The sequence below is a fragment of the Ochotona curzoniae genome, unplaced genomic scaffold (genome assembly GCF_017591425.1).
Source record: "Ochotona curzoniae isolate NIBS_2020 unplaced genomic scaffold, NIBS_Ocur_1.0 contig_4792, whole genome shotgun sequence".
Classification (NCBI taxonomy): Eukaryota; Metazoa; Chordata; class Mammalia; order Lagomorpha; family Ochotonidae; genus Ochotona; species Ochotona curzoniae.
In genome coordinates, this window is record NW_024466389.1 from 4,588,993 (window position 1) to 4,606,315 (window position 17,323).

The window sequence follows — 17,323 nt, forward strand, 5'->3', positions numbered from 1 at the left end:
TCAGGGTCACGCTGCTGCTGAAGGGCAGGGCCGGAGTCTGCAAGAGGCTGGTCTAGTCCAAACCCTCCGGCCATTCCCTCTGCTCAGTGAGATGGTGTGCCCCGCGGATCCTGCTCGCAGGGCCTTGGCGTCTGAGGAATATCCGTGTCCACACCCCAAGCGTGGTGGGAGGGCGGTGCCCAGGGTTCCTTCTATGAGATCCTGTCCACGGGACAGAGGGGAGCAGTGAGCGAACTGCTGCGAGGGACGAAGGGGGGCAGAGTGGGGGTCGGGGCCAGCACGGAGAGCTTAGGGTCACGGCCGCCTTACTCACCATCGCGTTAAGGCCTGAGTCAGGCTTCAGATCCCCGCACAGCGCTTATTGCTGATGTCATGGAATTGCAAGATCCTGTATTGTTTTAACAAACAACAGTGTCAGCCCCATTTCCACCCTTTTCACACTCCTCGTGACTCAACACTGGGCCCCCTCAGCAGTTACTGCTGTAGGACCTGCGGCCAGGACACCTGCCCGGGGCCCCAGGGATGGATGGCAGGCCCATTCCTTGGCGTGCCTTGAAACTTGTGGGTCAGCGGGACCCCAATGCTCCACCTCATGTTCCAGACCCATGCTGACGGGATGGGGCGGTGGCGATGTGGATTCTGAGGACTTCTAAATGGGAACCTTCTCAGGGCCCCTGCTTCAAAGCGGGGGGGTGGTATCTATGGGGCCAAAACAAAGCCTGAATCACGGGAACCACTGGAGAACTCGCCCAGGTTGTACAGTGGCTGCTGTGACCGGCAAGGGCTTGGCTCCCTCCACCTCTCGACGACTGGGCGCAGGAGGACCACTGAGGTCCACAGGGGAGCCCCTGCGTGTGGGGTCCAAGCCTAAAGGGATGGGAAGCACAAGGAGCCAAGAGGAAGCCAGAGCTTGGGATGTAGCCGCCTGGGCTCTGACGGGCCATCACCACCTCCCCAGCCTCACAGCACTGCTGGCATGTGTTCCAGGAAGGTGAAGCTGCACACGGCCAGGTGTGTGTGAGAGAGAGATCTCTGTAGGATGTCTCCCGTCTCCTGCTGTGGGACAGCAGAGGGACATTTCCCGGATAGGCTAGGGCCACAAGATAGCCTCTCTACGCCAAGTCCTCTCACGTGGAGCAAGCTCTCATTCATTCATTCAACAAACATCCAAGCAGCACCTGCCCAGGCCGAAGATCTAGCGCTGCGGGTGCCCAGGTGCGGCCTGACAGGTGCCCAAACTGACCAGCCACAGGCTCCCGCAACGCTGTGGGCGGAGCCCTGGCATCCCTCCCCTGCGCCCTATACCCAGCCTAGTTCTGTTAGGGATTCCAGTCAAGGTAGGCGAGGTCTCCAAATGCGTTTCCACTGGCAGGCCCTTCCCCACCCCCAGTCCGGGCCTGGCACCACCGCAGCCCTCCCACGGGGGCCACCCAGGCCTCTCGCCCGGCCCTTCCCAAAGACGCTTCCGGAGGGACCGACTGGGAGCGGTCAGAGCCAAGGCCAAGGCGGCGGCCCCCTCGGGGGCACGTGGTGCCCGGTGCGCCCCGCGCCCCCAGCGCCGCGCTGCGCCCTGCAGCGGCCAGGGCCGGGGCGGGGTCCGGCTGGGCGGGCTGGGCGGGCGCCCCGCCCCCGGGAGCTGCTCTTTTTTTTTTCTTCACTTTAAAGCCGCGGTTGCTTTCTCTTCTCGGCACTGCAGCGGCGCTCGGGCTGCCCGCGGGCTCGCAGCTGGCGGCGGGAGCAGCAGCCGAGGCTCCTGCGCTGGCGCCGGGGCCGCGCGGAGGAGGCGGCTTGGCTCCCGCGGCGGGCGCGGCCCGGGCGCCCCAGCTCCTCGGCCCGGGAGAGCGAGCGGCGGCGGCGGCCTCCCCGGGCGCGGGACCCGGAGGACGGTGGGTGGAGGAGCGCGCGCGGGTGGGTGGGCGCCGGGCATGGCGGCGATGCGGAGGGGACCCCGGCCCGCACCCCGTCCCGCGGAGGCCCCGGGAGCCCTGGGCTCGCCGCGGGTCCCCGGAGAGAGGGGCCGGGCGCCGCCCAGAGCCGCTGCAGGCGCCATCGGGTCGCGGCCGTCCGGGTCCCCACCTGCGGGGGCGAGGCTGGGGCAAGGGGTCGCGACGGCGGCGCGGGCAGGCGGCCGGGCCGGGACGCGGGGTCTGCGCCCCGGCGGCTGCAGACTCGCGGGGTGCTGGTGGCGGCGGCGGAGATTCCCGGGGGCTCCCCGCGGCCTCCCGTGGTCGTGACCCGCCCTCTCCCGCACCCGGGCAGCTGCGACCCCGCTCGGCCAAGTTAGTTTCGCTTTTCCCGCCAGTTCCGGCCCGAGTTGGCAGCGCGGCCAGGGTGCCCCCCTCAGGGCGCCTCCCCTGGGCAGCCCTCCGGGTGGCGCCTTCCTCCTGCGGCCGCAGAGGGCGAGCCCGAGGTTCTGTCAGGAAATCGGTTGAAAACAGAAAAACAAGCGTAGCCGGGCCCTGGGCTCGGTCTGTGGAGGCTCGGATGGGTCATCGGCGCCGGGGCTTGGTCACTGTCCTGCTCAAGTTCAGGGATGGGTGATGGGCGCGGCTCGGATGAAGTGGACCGAGCAGCCACAGACTGCTGGGCTGGGAAATGTGCATGCGACAGAGTGTCTTAGTGGGAGTGTATGTGTGAGTCTGTGTCTGGTAAGTGTGTGTGCATGTTTAAGGGTGTGTATGTGTGTGAGGGTTTGTGTATCTGTGTGGGTTTTTTGTTTTGTGTGTGTGTGTGAATGTGGGACGGTATGTGTGTGTGTCTGTCTTGGTGCCAGCGTGTGCTTTGAGAGCTGCCCAGCCTGCCTTTGCTGCATGGTCCTGGTGCCCTCACGGAGGGCGCGGGCACTCCCCCCCTCCCCTCTCTTTTTCTGTGAGTTGGCAGGAGTTGCTTCCTGAATGAGTAACATTTAATGAAACACTCCGGGGTAGCATCAGACGCTGGTCATGAGCTGAGTTTTAACAGGTGTTCCTGGTCAGAGCGCCATGCGGGTGACTAAGGTTTGGTGGCCTTGCAAGAATTTTCTCTGAGGCAGGATGGTTGGGGGCGGGGGGGAGCCCACAGCCTCAGCCCTGCTGGGCAGGGGTGAGGAGGGTGAGCAAGGAAGCAGGTGGAAGGTGCCAGACGAAGCGTTTTCAGCACAGGCTCATCTCCCTGTTGGTCAGCTGGCACAGCCCTGCCCTTCTGGAGGCCCAGAGAGGGTGGGTCATTTCACCGAACTGCACAGCCTGGGCTGCAAACCAAGACTCCCTGGCTGTTGCTGTTGGTCGCCGTCCTCGGCACTGAGGTCATGGCCGGGCAGCTGCAAAAGGGTGGGCCACATTCGGCCATTTGAGGCTCTCTTCCCCGCTCTTCTCCTCTCTCCAACACCGTTTCCATGTGCAGGGAGCACGCGTCCTTGTAGAGTGTGCGTCTGTTGTCTTTGTAGACACCCAATCTCACGACTTGACAAGTCTTGCTTTTCCGTGCCCGGCTAAGCCACCAGCCTAGGAGCCCAGTGGCCAGGTGCAGTGGGCGGCCTGGGCTGGGCCTCAGGGTGGGGGCCTGGGCAGCCCCAGGGGGGTTCAGAGCTTGTGGGCAGGAGTGGTCTTGCCCGGGGCCCTGGGTGATGTCACTTTGGAGCTGGGCGAGGCCGCATAGCTTGGGTTGCTTGGGCCAGGCTGGACCCGCCCTGCAGTGGGTTCCCAGGGCTCTTGCGAAAAACTCACCCCCTTGGAATCAGCACAGATGTTTAATTTTCTGGCAGAGCTGGGGAGCCCTCCCTGAGCCTCTGCCAGGAGCTGCGCCAGTTCCCTCCTGCGCCCTCAGCCTCCCTGCCAGGTGGGTGAGAACTGGCCTGCAGCTGCGTTTTCAGAGTTGGCAGAAACTCCACCCCTTTGGGTCTTCCTGAGTGGGTACAGGCATCTCGCAGCCGCGGTCGAGGCTGCCGGGAAGCCTTGCGTGTGTGCGCTGGTTTTGTTGTTGTTGTTGTTTTATCAGGTCAAAGTGAGGAGCAGGTATGGCTCAGTCTGCCTAGGAGTACGTCCTCTTGGTCCCCCACAAGCCACAGGTGCAGGCTGAGCGGGAGTTTGATGCAAGACTCGCACCCACCCTGGGGCGCAGTTCTGGAAGACAGGCCCGTGCTGCTGTGTGCTCTGTGCACTTGGCCTGCCAGGAGCCCTACTCAGAAACAGAGTTATAGGGCATGAGCGGGAGCTCCCATGGCGGCTGGTTTACTCCCCAAATGACTGCAGACTGCTGGCGCTGAGCTGGGCTGGAGCCAGGAGCCCGCAACTCCATGCACGTTTCCTGCATGGGTGCAGGGCCATCTTGGGCCAGGGAGCTGGATTGGACATAGAACGGGCTGGGCTTGAACCAGCGCCCATATGGGAGGCTGGCATCGCAGGTGGAGGCTTGACCCTGTGTGTCAGAGTGTCGGCCCGAGAACGGTTCTGTGGCACAGATTCCAGCTTGAGTCCTGGACCTGTGCTTCCCGAGATCCAGGTGACAGACTTCCCCTCAAGCGTGTTCTCCAGAGGCTCCGGGCAAGTAGGGGACATGGCCAAGGTCTCCCTGTTCTGGAATGGTGGACCCCAAAGGATAATAATAATACAAACTCTGGCACCCCTGTCCTGAGCTGGTACTGTTGATGCCATCTCCACCACCCGTTTTTTGGTTATGGCATATTGCCAGTGTAACCGAAGATGAGCCCTGGACCTTCACCCGTTAGCTTCGGATGTCACACGTGTGTCTGTTCTTCACCCAACATTAAAAATGAATGAGTCTGCAAATCATGAGACCAACCACATCCAATATGGGCTGAGCTCCGTGGCCTTGTTCTGGGGACGTGCCTGGATTTGCTGGAGGTGTAGGCAGGTGCAGCAAGGGCCTGGGGATGCACCGCGAGGCCAGTGGCCAGAGATACGGGCAGGGTTTCTCAGCCACGCTCAACCACATCCATGCCCAGCTAGGCAAGTGGTGGGTAAGAGAGTCTGGGAACCTCTCCCCTGTGCCCCGCCCCAAGGTGCCTCTTGGAAAATGAGGGAGTTTGTGGGTGACTTGGAGGTAGGGAGGTGAACCCCATCTTGAGAGGGGACTGCTGAGTGAGTTCTCGGTGATGGAGCTGGAAGGCACCCTGGCTGTGACCACACCTTTCTGTTCATTTCCTGGGCACCTTGACTACGACAGGTGCACATCTGTGGCCTCTGTCTGCCCTCTGGCCGGGCCTCTGCGGAGGCCCAAGGTCTATTCGTGAGGCACCAAGTGTGACCACGAGGAGGGGCACTGCACTCCAGACAAAGCACAAAGCTGGGATGTGCACAGGGATGGATCTGAGGGCGTGGACACTGGGGGGATGAGCAGGAAGCTGGGTCAGGCTGCGTCCATCGAACTGGGCATGCCAGGCAGAGGCTTTACATTTCAGAGTACCCTGGGGCGCTGGCAGGTGAGACTTGCATTGACTGAAAGGTGGCTCACGTTGGCACGTTGGAGAGGCCCATCTCCCTGAGGTTTTGGTGTGGGTATGTCAGGGACCCACCCGTGGGGCTGAGAGTGGGGTTAGCACATGTCCTCTCAGTTCCCTGAGGGATCCACTTGGATCGGGAGCCTCATAGAGTTCTGCAGTGGACCCACAGGCACTGCACTGCAAACACGCTCCGGGTGGCTGTCTTTGTTGTGGTGAAGGGCAAAGGGCTGGGCTCGGTCAAAAAGCCGTTGGACTCGTGTGGTAGACCCACGTGTCAGCCGGTCATTAATCGTGGAATCGACAGGCAACCAGCTGGATTGTAACACCTTGACCCAAGCCGAAAAAGGAACGAAAGTCTACCTTGGAAAACCAGGACCCCTCCATTGGGTCCTAGACTCGGGCCAATTTATAGGTTCAGAATCCCTGAAGGAAGAGGGGACTGCATGCCCATGTGTTGGAATCCTGATGCGCTGTAGAAACTGGTACCCAACCTTTCCCCTGCCTTCCCTCAAGGGACCTACAACCTTGTAACCCAGGAGATCCCTGTGGCCATTTCCTGTTTTCCAGGATATTCAGGGCTCCATGGTCCCATCAGCGGCCTGGTTCAGCCCTCTTGGCTGGCCTGGACGGAAGACAGGTGGGGTCTGGAGGGTGACAATGGGTCCCTAGGGGAGATTGGACGGCTGTTCCTCAACGATGCTGCGCAAAGAGCAAATCCCTTTAGACAACCCTTGGTCTACTAGGCCCAGGGCTATTAGCCCTAACTTGGCAGCACAGGACGTGGCCCAGACCTAGAGGAATGAAGATTGGGGTCAGCGGAGTGGCTGTTGCATACAAAAGAAGACAAAGCAGGTGCGAGAGGTGGTTCTGAATGGCAGCCTGCCTGGGAGCAGCAGGTGGCCAGGGGTGCTAACATCTCCTCCTAGTGTTGATAAGGGTGAAGTCTGCGAGCACCTTCCATTTGTTTCTTGTTCCTCATCCTCAAGCATGCGCTGCAGAGAGTGTGTGTCAGGAGGTGAGCACTGTTCATTGCCACGACCGGTGTAATGTCAGGGGAGGTGTGGGCCTGCCTGTTGGCCGAAGGGAAGCTTGACAGGTTGGCGTTGGATTTGAACCACAGAGCTGCACCAGGCGTATCTGTTACCAAGTTGCCAGGCTAGACTGTGAGCATGGGCGAACCGGGCAGGGACGCAAAGGCAGAAGATGTTGCTGTGATAGAATACCCAAGACCAGTCACTTCCTGAGATCTGGGGTGTTGGGGGGCTCGGGGTCCTGGAGCTGGGTGATCTGGCGCTTCTAGTGGGGGCTTCTCACTGCTCCCACATGGCGGGAAGGCCGTCACAGGGCAAGTCAGACAGGGTCCACTGCCTCTTTTAGTTTAGGGGTTTTGTGCTTTTTGTTTAAACAAATTGTGGTGCAGTACGAATGGTGTCAAACTTACCCCCTAGCTGCTTTAATAAGTGTGCCTTGGAGACTTTCCATCTGCTGGTTCACTCCTGGCTGCAAGAGCTAGCGTTGGACCAAGCTGACGCTGGAAGCCAGCAGCTTCTTCCTGGTCTCCCACATGGATGCAGGGGCTCGGATATTTGAGCCATCCTGTGCTGCCGATCAGGCCATGGCAGGGATGGGATGGGAAGCTGTGGGTGGGAATTGGTGCAGCCAGGAGTCGAGGTCGTGCTCACACAGGATTCTGGCACCACAGAGGGTCTGCTAGGCCACAGTGTCTGTTTTTTTGTTTGGTTTTTTTTGTTGTTGTTGTTGTTTTGTTTTTAGAGGGAGGGGTAACTGTGGGGGGAAACTCTGAGCAGGAGACAGATTTGGGCTGTTCAGAGGCCTTCTCAGAGCTCCAGCTCCTCCCTGTGCCCGGCATACCCATGGTCCCTGGCAGGTGTGGGTAAGGGGCAGTAGCCAGGGCTGAACAGGGAACACCTAGGTTGCCTGGCATCATGGCTGGAGCACTGTGCCCTGGATGGGGCATGCTGAGCGTGTTGCCTCCCCGAGTGCACTTTAGCAGGAAGCTGCGGGTGGAAGCAGCACTGGGGTTTGAACCCAGGCACTCCAGGAGGACAGTGGAAGACAGAACGGTGGTGGGAGGAGACACACAGAGAGCATGAGCCTTCATCTACTGCTCTGCTCCTCAAAAGACTGCAGCAGCCAGGGCTGGGGCAGGCTGATCCCCGAAGCCAGGGGTTCCATCCAGCCCCTGCACAAGCTGTTGCTGTCCCAAGTGCGTCTGCAGGAAGCTGGGTCAGAAGCGGAGTGGTCGGACCGTATACCATGGTCAGACGTGGGATCTCAGCATTGCACACAGCAGCTTAACGCGCTGCGCTGCAACCCCAACCCCCTAATGGGTTTCTTTATTCCCAGTTCACAGATGAAGAGACTGACATCCAGGGAGGCTAAGCTCACTCGGTTGAGTCCGATTCCTGAACTAAGGCCATGTAACCGGGCAGCGTTTCCCAGGCCTTGTAACCACCCAGTGGTCCCTAGGTCGTGTAACCACCCAGTGGTCCCTAGGTTGTGTAACCATCCAGCCCTAGGTTGTGTAACTGGCCAGAGACCCCAGGCCCTATAACTGGCCAGTAGACTCCAGGCTGCAAAGGACACTCTTGTCCCAGTGCCAGCCACCTGGTCCCCAGCAGGTGGGTACAGGTGGATACTCTGACACTGACCCCCTTCCTGCCAGGGCTGAGACCCTCAAGGGGCAGTGGCAGGCAGGGCCACCTCACCGTCTCTTGGATCCAGAGCCTCAGGAGGGACTGCCCTGCCTGCAAGCTGCTGACTGAGTGTGTGCGCAAGTGGCTCGGCCTCATAGGCTAAGTTTCCAGTAACTGCGTGGGTGGATTTGTTTCCTTGAAGGGGAAAACAGAATGAAACGCGGAGGGGTTTTCTCTCCCGAGAAGTCTTGCTAAGCGTGGGTTTAGTGCGTATGGCTCCAGGCCCCCAGTACAGGGCCAAGGCCAGTGTGGGAGGGGCTGTCCTCTGGGCGGATGGCCTCAGAAGAAATCGCCAAGTCCTTTTTAAGCCAGCCAAAGTGCCAGAGGGCAGGGATGGTGGCAGGTTGCAGTGTCGTTCTGTCTGCAGGCCTGCTGGGGGGCACCCTGGGTACCCTTGACTCTTTGCAGATCAGCCCTGCTCCAGGCCAGGCAGGGAGAGGGAAGCTGAGAGGCGGGGACGGGTCCCAGTGAGCAGCCAGCCCCACCCTCCTGGGAACCCCTGCCCCACCATTACCTGGCCTGGCTCCCAAGGAGCCCAGCTGTGTGGCCTGGGAGCACCCAGCTGCAGAAGGGCAGGGTGACCCCTCTGGCTGCTGGATGTTGAGGGCTGGGCTGTGGTGTCTTACGCGTGCACATGCTGGGTTCTGCGATCTCCCAGCAGCACACCAAGCGGGTGGCTGTGCTGCAGACACTGGTGTCTTCTCGGAGGAGGCTGCCCCAGGAAGCTGTGTTTAGTCTGGGGCAGGGGCAGTCGCAAACCTGCCTGGGGGTCCCACAGGTGGCTGGAGCCCCACGGTGCTACTTCTCAGTGGTCTGGTTATCCCATTTAACCTGTGTGAGCCTCGTCTCCCATCTGTGAACTGGAGGTGTGAGAGTGACCTCTGTCTAGAAGAAAGGGGTGCAGGTGAGCTGCCTGGTGCTGTCTGGGATCCAGGGCCCAGGGGAGAGGTGGAGGGCTCACCCTCAATTCCAGCCTTTGAGGGTTTGCCTCACACTCTCTCTGGAAGGGAGAAAGGCAGAGTTAGGTCTCAAATAGTCCACTAGTAGGCAAAAGGCAATAAAAAGCAATGAGAACCCAGTGGGGCTCTGGTAGAGTCTGGGTTTTGTTGGCAGCTGGCAAATCTGAGAAGGCTTCCTGGAGGAGGTGATGTTGAAGCTGAACCTTAGGATGTGTGGGACCTGGAGAGGGAGGAGGAAGGGAGACAGGCAGTGAGTTCACCAGTGGAAGAAGGCGCGTGTGTAGGAAGTATAGATGGGATCTGGAGTGTGGCAAGTACTCTGTGAATGTCACGGTCAAGTTCAGCGTAGTCCCAGGGTGTGCCTGAGAGAGGGTGAAGAGGATTGGGGGGGCCTTACTGGATTGCCAGGCTGGGGACTGTTCTCCTCCAACCTCTGTTCTGAGGGCTGGTTCTGCCCCAGCGTCCCCTAGGAGCCAGAGGAAGTGGAGGGGACAGACTCGGGCTTGGGACGAGCCAGGTGGGGGCAGGAAGCAGCTGTGCTCCATCTCCCTTTCCGGGTAGGTCGGGGAAGCGTGATTGTTCTGGGAAGCTGCAGCTTGGGGAGTGAGGACACCGCTTCCTGTGGCCTGGGGAGCTGTGCCCAGGGGGCCAGGAGCGAGGGTGGCCGATCCCCGGTCCTCGCTGGGGAGGTAGCCACCGCAGACCCGTGTCGAATCCTGCCCAGCCAGTCTCTGCCGACTTCCTTATGTTGATTTCTCAAGCCTTGGCTGAGCTGTCCGGGGAGCTGTGCAGGCAATGGGACAGCATCCTGCTCTGTGGCCCACAGGGTCTCCCTAGGGTGTACCTTCTTGACCCGCAGGCCACCCTCTGCCCGTACTTTCCAGCTTCCGACATCCTAAGAAGACTGGGAGTTTTGATTCTGGCTTCTGACCTGAATCCCAGGCGAGCCTTTTGGCGCCTCGATTTCCATATCTGTATAAATGGGTACAAGACTCAGGTTGCACCTGAGATGGACAATGCCTAAAGAGCAGCGGCTCCCATCACTCAGAGCTCTGCTCTCCTGTCTGACCAATGCCTGGCAGAGCTCACATAGCCAGACAAGGCAGGGCGACCCTGACCTTGAGGACTGCCCCCGCCCACCCACGATGGGGAGTTATGACTGAAAACCTTGCCAGGGGAGGGATGTCCTGCACCAAGTCACGAGCAGGTAGGACCTGGAGACAGGCAGCTTGTGGTGCCAGGGCTGCGTGGCCAGACTCCTGGGCTTGTGCTGTTCACCATGAAACTGAGCAGAGGGGAGAGGGGTCAGTGCCCTGGGGAAGCCTCTGGCTCAGCCCAGGCCTAAGGGGCTGCAAGAGGTGGAGCCAGAGCTGCACCCTGTGGCCTGAACCACTGGCTACTGGTGGCCGCCTGCAGAAGGGTGGACTTGAAGTGTGGGCTCCTCCCGGGTCTGGGGGTGCTGCTGTGGTTTGACTGGAGCAGGGATGCTGTTGGGTGGGGCCGCTGAGACTGGGCAGCCCTTGATGGAGACATCACACCTGCTGTTCTGTGGCTGGCCCAGCTTCTGCCAGAGCTGCCTCCCTGCCTTTTCTGACCTCCCAGGAGGCCCACGGCCCAGCTCCAGTCTGGTGCCTGGGTCAGAGGCAGGACTCCAGCCACAAAGGGCAGGACTAGGGGTGGGGGAGCATGTCCTTGGAGCCTGCTGGGTCTGCTGACTCCTGCTGAGCCCCCAGACTGAGCGGCTCAGGTCAAGGCCAGAGTTCCCTGCCTGGGACGCCACAGTCCAGGGGTGGTGTCTGCCCTGTCCCCACCCCTCACCACAGCTTCTTCCTCTTGCAAATATTTACCCAGCACTCAGTGAATGCCACGCAGCAGTGCAGCGATGGGACAGACCAGAGGACAATTAACCATTGTGGTGCCTGGGACCAGGTCTCTGTGTGCCTGTGCGCGTGGCCTCCTGGGGAGGACTCTGCCCCTCCTCCCTGCCCCTGCTGGCTGTGTGCTCTGCACCCTGGTCCCCTGCACTGTTAGTCCAGAGCGCGCTGTTAGGCTCCGCTCAGTATTGCTGGAGAGTCCCGATCGAGGAGCTTGCGCCACACACCTCTCACATCCCAGAAGAGCTGTGCATCCCTCGCTTCCGCCCTGCGTGCCAGGCAGAGATGCAGAAGCTGAGGCAGCCCCGGTGCAGAGATGGGGCTGGGCCCTGGCGCGGGGCCTCAGCGGAGTCAGTAGGGATTTGAATGGAGGTAGGTAGGAAGAAATGAATGCGCTGAGCTCCCCAGCCACCCTGGCCCCATGAGAGCTCACTGTAGGTAACCCGGGACTGTGTCCCGAAAGCGGGGATGTGTCCCCTGTGTTCCGTAGCCCCTGTGCCTGCGACAGTCTGACACCTGGTGGCTGTTAGACTCTATGACTGGTCCCCAGCTGTGGGGACCTGGCTGCATCCTGGGCCTGTCTCCCTGCTCACTCCGGCTGACCATGGCTGTGTCTGTGTTTCTCGCTGCCCCGTGGGGGGCTCTCTCTGTTCTGTGGCCCTGGTGTTCCTGAAGCCAGCCCCTCCCCAGGCTGGGTCGGGTGGGATGTGTGTCTCAGCTTGGGTCTTGCCTCTTGTCCTCTCTGCTCACCCCTTGGAATCCCCGAGTCTCAGACCCCCTACACTTTTGGCCAAGGCAGTGACTTTGCTGGGGAGTCTGGCTGGACAAGGCAGCTAGCTACGTAATTACAGGTGCTGGAAATAGGCCTGTTTCCCTTTCGACCTTCTCCTCCTAGCCCCCTCCAAAAAAGAAACAAAACCCAAAAAATCCCCCAAAAACACACAGCTGAAAAAAGCTCTTCAGCCTCCTGAGTTTAGTCTGCAGAGGTGTCTCGGGCGGTGGCCTTGGCCTTAACCGTCTGCGTGTCTGGTGCTCAGTCTCCCTTCCAAGGAAGTGACGGATGTCTGGGTCAGGGGAAAGCCGCGTGAAGCCAGGGCAGCCGCTCCCGCACTCAGCAGCCTGTGTGCCGTGGGCTGGATGCCCCCATCCATGGCCTGGGCTGCTTCCGAGCTCCAGGACAGAAAGCAGATCCTGTTGGACTTGATCTGAACGGGCACAGACCTCGGTCCCCAGGACATAAATGTTTACACAGTTCGGATCTGCAGGCCTCGGTCGACCATGGCTCAGTATGCGGCTGAGAACAAGGGAGAGAGTGTTGGGCATGACAGCGAGGGAGAGAGATGGCGTGCAAACCGTGCTCATCGCATCCAAGACCCAGCCAGGGAAGGTCACCTTTTGTTTGTGTGCTGCCGGGTGCCAGCCGTTGTTGCTGGGACCAGCCCACTGGCGAAGGTGTTAAGATGGTAATCTCATGAGAGGTAGAGGGTGGCAGTGAGCCGGATGGAGGGTCTGCCGGGGTCAGGCAGAGGTTGTGTAACTACAGAAGGTGTCTCAGGTGGAATGGGGCCAGGGTATGTGGCCGGTGCCAGCCCTAGGCTCCCAGTGCTCCTTGGGATGCAGCCTCAGTGCCCTTGAGCTAGAGAGGGGCAAGGCTGCCCCCCAAGTGATGTGTACCTGGGAATCGGGTCACACTCTTAATTGGCTCTTTATTAGCCATTAGCCTCTGCCAGTCCAGGCTGGCCCCTTCTGTATCTCACACCCACCTTTGTGGCTTCTTGTTAGCCACCCCATGTTATATAGCAGGTACAAGCCCCGTGGGCTACAGCATGAACTTGCCTGGTCCTCAGACCACCTCCAGGAGGCAGGGTCGTTGTCATCCTCGGCAAGTGGGGACCCTGGGACCCAACGTCTCAGGCCAGAGCTGAGCTTTGAGCCCAATGTGGTCAGCTCCAGAGTCCAACTCCAACTCTGCATTTTGCAACTTTTCTGAAAAATTCTTGCCTGTGATACTGGGAGAATGTCGGACTACCTGCCGGGGCTGGCTCGTATCCTCGGCTAGTGGGTTTGCCAGGCCTGGCTTGATGGCTTAGTAAGAAGTGGGCCTGGGGTTTGTGGCTGGTGAGTTTTCTTGCAAGCCTTCTGAGAAATGGCAGCATTGTGGAACACGGTGGGTAACCTGGGAGAGTCCAGGGCCACAAGTAGGGAGACCAGAACCACCATGGCTGAAAATGGGCAGAGCGTCCTGGGTCAGGAGAGCCCCCGCACACAGCTGGCACCTGGCTCTGAGGGACATTGGCTTGTCCCCTGGCCAGTATGACGGCCAACAGGTGGCAGGAGCGCCTGTCACGGAGAGTCTGTGAGGTCACCAGACACCCTAGCCCCTCTCCCTGCCCTGCCCTTCCTGATGCACGCCCCAGTCTGGTCCTTTGTTGTCTGCCTGCGTCAGCTGGCCGCGCCTGCAGGCAGGTTCCTGAATGGGCTTGGGAATAAGTCACTCCCTTCCCGGGGCCCACAGGCGCTGACCCAGAGGTGACCTTCCCCGTGGTGGCAGTGTCTGGCCATCACTCTTTGATGCCGGCAGCCAAGAGGGGCCGGCCGGCCACCTCTCCCCAGCTCAGGCCTAGGGGGACTTCACTGCCTTGGCTGCCACCTGCTGGATGATGCTCCCAGCGGTCCCTGTGCTGCTTGGCCTGGTGGGACAGGAATGCATCCTCGGACACACAGCCCATGGGGCAAGAGCTCAGAGAACTGGGTGGCGAAGCTCACCGTGGACCCGTGGACTGGGCCCAGGGCAGAGGGCAGAAGCCAGTGGTGGCCTGGGGCCTGAAGCGACTGCCTCAGGGACCCAGACAGGAATAAAGCCGACTGGAAAGAGCCCGGCCCTCTAAGGGGCAGTTCCCTCATGTCCTCCAGCCATGGCACCTGGGGGTGGCAGATTCTGGGCCAGTGGCCTCTGTGCTTCCTTCAGGTGGCCTCCAAGGCCATGTCAGACAATGTCACTTCCCCTGACGTACCCTGCCAGGTTTCCAAGGAGATGAGGACTTTGCTCTGCCATCACCTGAGGAGAGCATTGCCCCGTGGGACCTTGAACCCTGGCTTTTTGTCCCTTCCTGCCTGGGCCAGAGGAACTTTTCCTGCAGGACGGAGAAGCAGCACACAGCGCCTAGGGGCCCGAACACAGGGAATGGAGCTGCAGGTACCGTCACTCCTGGGGATGGTGGCGGGGGTGTCCTGGTGGCCGTCGCCATGCCTGGTTTCTTAGGCCATGTATCTTTGCATGTCTTTTTGTGAGCTGAAGGTTTCTGGCAGGTGATCAGCACACTTCTCTCACCAGCGCTGCAGGTGGGCAGGTCTTGGTTCTCAGCAGGTGGACCTGCCACCGGCGTCCATGGCTGGCATCTCAGTTGACCCACTCAGCAGGGGTCCTCTGCTGCCCACCACCTGTTCTTGCCCAGTGGGGCAGGCCCTGGCTACTTTGTGTCCCTTGGTGTCTCTCCGTGCCCAGTCTGGAGGCGTCCTGGGCCCAGCACCCACTGAGAAGGCTGCAGGCGGGGGTGGAGCAGTCAGGACAAACGCCTGTTTGTGGACTTGGAGAAAAGCAAACCTGGGCCCTGGCTGCCATAAAGGGAACTTTGTGGCTCCTGGCACCCCAGCGCCCTAAGAAGGGCGTGGCCGCCTCCAGGCGACCACACGATGTCACCATCACTCTGGTGGCCCCTGACTGCTCCAAGCCCGTGTTAGGCCAGGGGTCATGTTTGAGGACACTGAATCTGCTCCTCAGGTCGTGGGGCCTTGCGGCCAGATCCAGACCAGCAGGTTCTCTTTTGGAAAACCAAGGGTGACTGGGGAGGTGGAGGGGCGGAGCCCACAGGCAGGGCTGGGCCGGGTGGGCAGCCCAGGCAGGAACCCACTGTTGCTGGCTGCTGCCCTCTGTACAGGGGCATGGCCCTGTCTGCTGTGGTATGCCCTGGGCTTCCTGGGGTATGCAAACCGAGGGACACCCTCCTCTGCTCGCACTGTAGATGTGGGGTTCCCCACCCAGGGGCTGGGTATCCAGAAAGCCCCCTGTCTGTGTGTAAGCTGGCTTTGGGCCAATGCCGTGGATTCTGGCTGTGTAGGAGGGGAAGGGATGGGGCCAGAGCTGTTGCCTGGCAGGGTGGATGGTTGAACTCTGACAGCATTTGGGGACTGGGTTATGCAGGAATGAAGAGCCTAAAGGGCCGGGCAGGAGGACTTGAGACTGTTGGGGAGGTTTCGTAGCAGGCCAGGGACATGTGAGCTGCTTGCATGGGAGTAACATTTCTGATGAGCATGCTAGTGTGGGCATGAGGCAGAAAGAGGCATTCATTCACTCAGCAGCTTTTCCTGAGCAGGAACGTGTGCCAGCCCCAGCCCCCGGCTCCAGGTCCCGAGACCTGGCTGCAGGCCCCAAGGCCCAGCAGTGCCTGCCAGCGTGGAACAGGTGTTCAAGTGGGGACACGCCTTCTCCTTCTTCCTCTTCATCCACTTCCTCCTCCTCCTTCTTCATTGTATTTACTGGAAAGGCAGGGATACGGAGAGAGGAAGGCACACACACACACACACACAGGCACCTTCCATCTACTGATGCACTCCCCAAATGGCCACAACAGCCAGGGCTAGACCAAACTGGAGCCAGGAAACAGGGATTCCAACCAGGTCTTCTACTTGGGTACAGGCACCCAAGCACTTCTCTACTGCTTTCCCAGGTGCACTGGCAGGGAGCTGGATTGAAAGTGGAGCAGCCAGGACTTGAACCAGCATTCCTCACATGCTGGCGGTCTGGCCTCTCTGTGCCACAGCGCGGGTCCCCATGGGGATGGGCCTTTAGCAGGTGATCTTCAGAGTGAACATCTGTGTCAGGTGCCTGGAAACACACAGTGTGCACAGGGCAGAGTGGTGACCAGGGAGCACAGGCCTGATGGGGGTGAGAGAACCTCTCCCTGGACACTCATGCCCAGCTCAGGAAGTGCAAAGGCCCTGGGGTAGGAACTTGGCATGTGTGTGCAGGAGAAGTCAGGCGACCTAGGAGGTGAGACGGGGATGTGAGGGGAGAGGAGGGACGGGTGACAGGAGGTCAGTCCTGGATGCTGGTTTTTCAGAGTGGGGTCCCAGGGAGTCTAGGTGGAGAAGGAACTGAAGTGCTCTGGGACTCGGCCTGGAGGGGAAGGGCTGCTGCGGCCACCAGGGGTGAGAGGCTGAGCCGGGAGCTATTGGCAGATGTGGCCAGGTTCTGATGGTTCATCGGTAGCAGGACCAATCTTTGTTCCTAGATGGGTGTGGATTTCTACCCTGTGACCTGCCCATCACGAGGCCTCTGGTAAGGGCTGTCTGATGCTTCTCTGGCACCTTCTGTGTGCCAGGCCCTGGGCCAGACCCTCGAGCCACCAGCCCCTGTGTTTCGGGAGGGTGCGGCTTGTACCTCAGCAACTCCCTTGCTGATCTGAGCTGAGCCCGGGGCAGGATCCGTGTCCAGCCCAAATGGGAGGGCCCAGTGGGTGAGCAGAGAGAAGACCCCAGGGCTGAGAGCACACAGTGGGATCAGAGCCGGATGACGAAGCCAGCACATTCCAGGGAGAAGGGAGGGGTCGCTGTCTGGTGAAAGCTCACCTTCACAGTCAGCTGAGATGGTCCTGGTGGCAAGGGTCAGAAAATCCAGTCCAAGCAGGCTTGAGTGAATAGACTGCTTTATTAATCCGCACAAGTCCGGGGATTTCAGGCACAGCTGGATCCAGGGACTCGAACCTGGTGTCGGCAGTTGTGTATAGGTGTGTGTGTCTTCCACCTCCTTATCTGACAGTCACTTAAGCACCCCAGTTCTGGCTGTGACTGAACCTGGATATGACCCTAGGAGCATGGGAGGCCCTGATGCAGCTGGCTGGGCCATGGACCCGCCCCCAGAGCTCACCCTGAGTGCAAAGGAGAGGCAGTACCACGAGGACCAGCCTGACCAGGGCATAGGAGTTGGTACCCCATCCCTACCCCATGCAGCTGGTTGGGGACACTGCAAGTACTTTCTGAGGGTGTTTGTGTTGGGGACAGGATGATGAGGGCAGTGCGGCTGGAGAGTGGAACCAGCTCACCCAGGACCCTGAAGGTCGCCCTGCTGTGGTACTGGGCACACTTGCCAGGATGACCTGCAGCAGGGCGGTGCCCTTTGCAGGGGCTGGACTGAACTGGAGGCTGCTGGGGGCTGATGGGCAATGTTGGGAGTGGCCTCAGCATTGAGCCTGGCCCAGCAGCCCCTCTCCCTCCTGCCCCCCTACTCCCTCCCTCCCCCAGCCCGCTTCCTCTGCAGGCTCCAAGGCCCTCTCC

The 17,323-nt window shown here is 60.4% G+C and overlaps 1 protein-coding gene across 1 annotated transcript in view; it reads left to right on the top strand.

Moving 5' to 3' along the window:
• The first annotated feature begins 1,812 nt into the window (after positions 1-1,812).
• SPSB1 (splA/ryanodine receptor domain and SOCS box containing 1) overlaps positions 1,813-17,323 on the top strand; it is a 43,224-nt gene continuing 27,713 nt past the window's right edge. The window contains exon 1 of the mRNA XM_040987865.1: positions 1,813-1,886. The gene's annotated coding sequence lies outside the window, so the exon portion shown is untranslated. The remainder of the gene's footprint in view (positions 1,887-17,323) is intronic.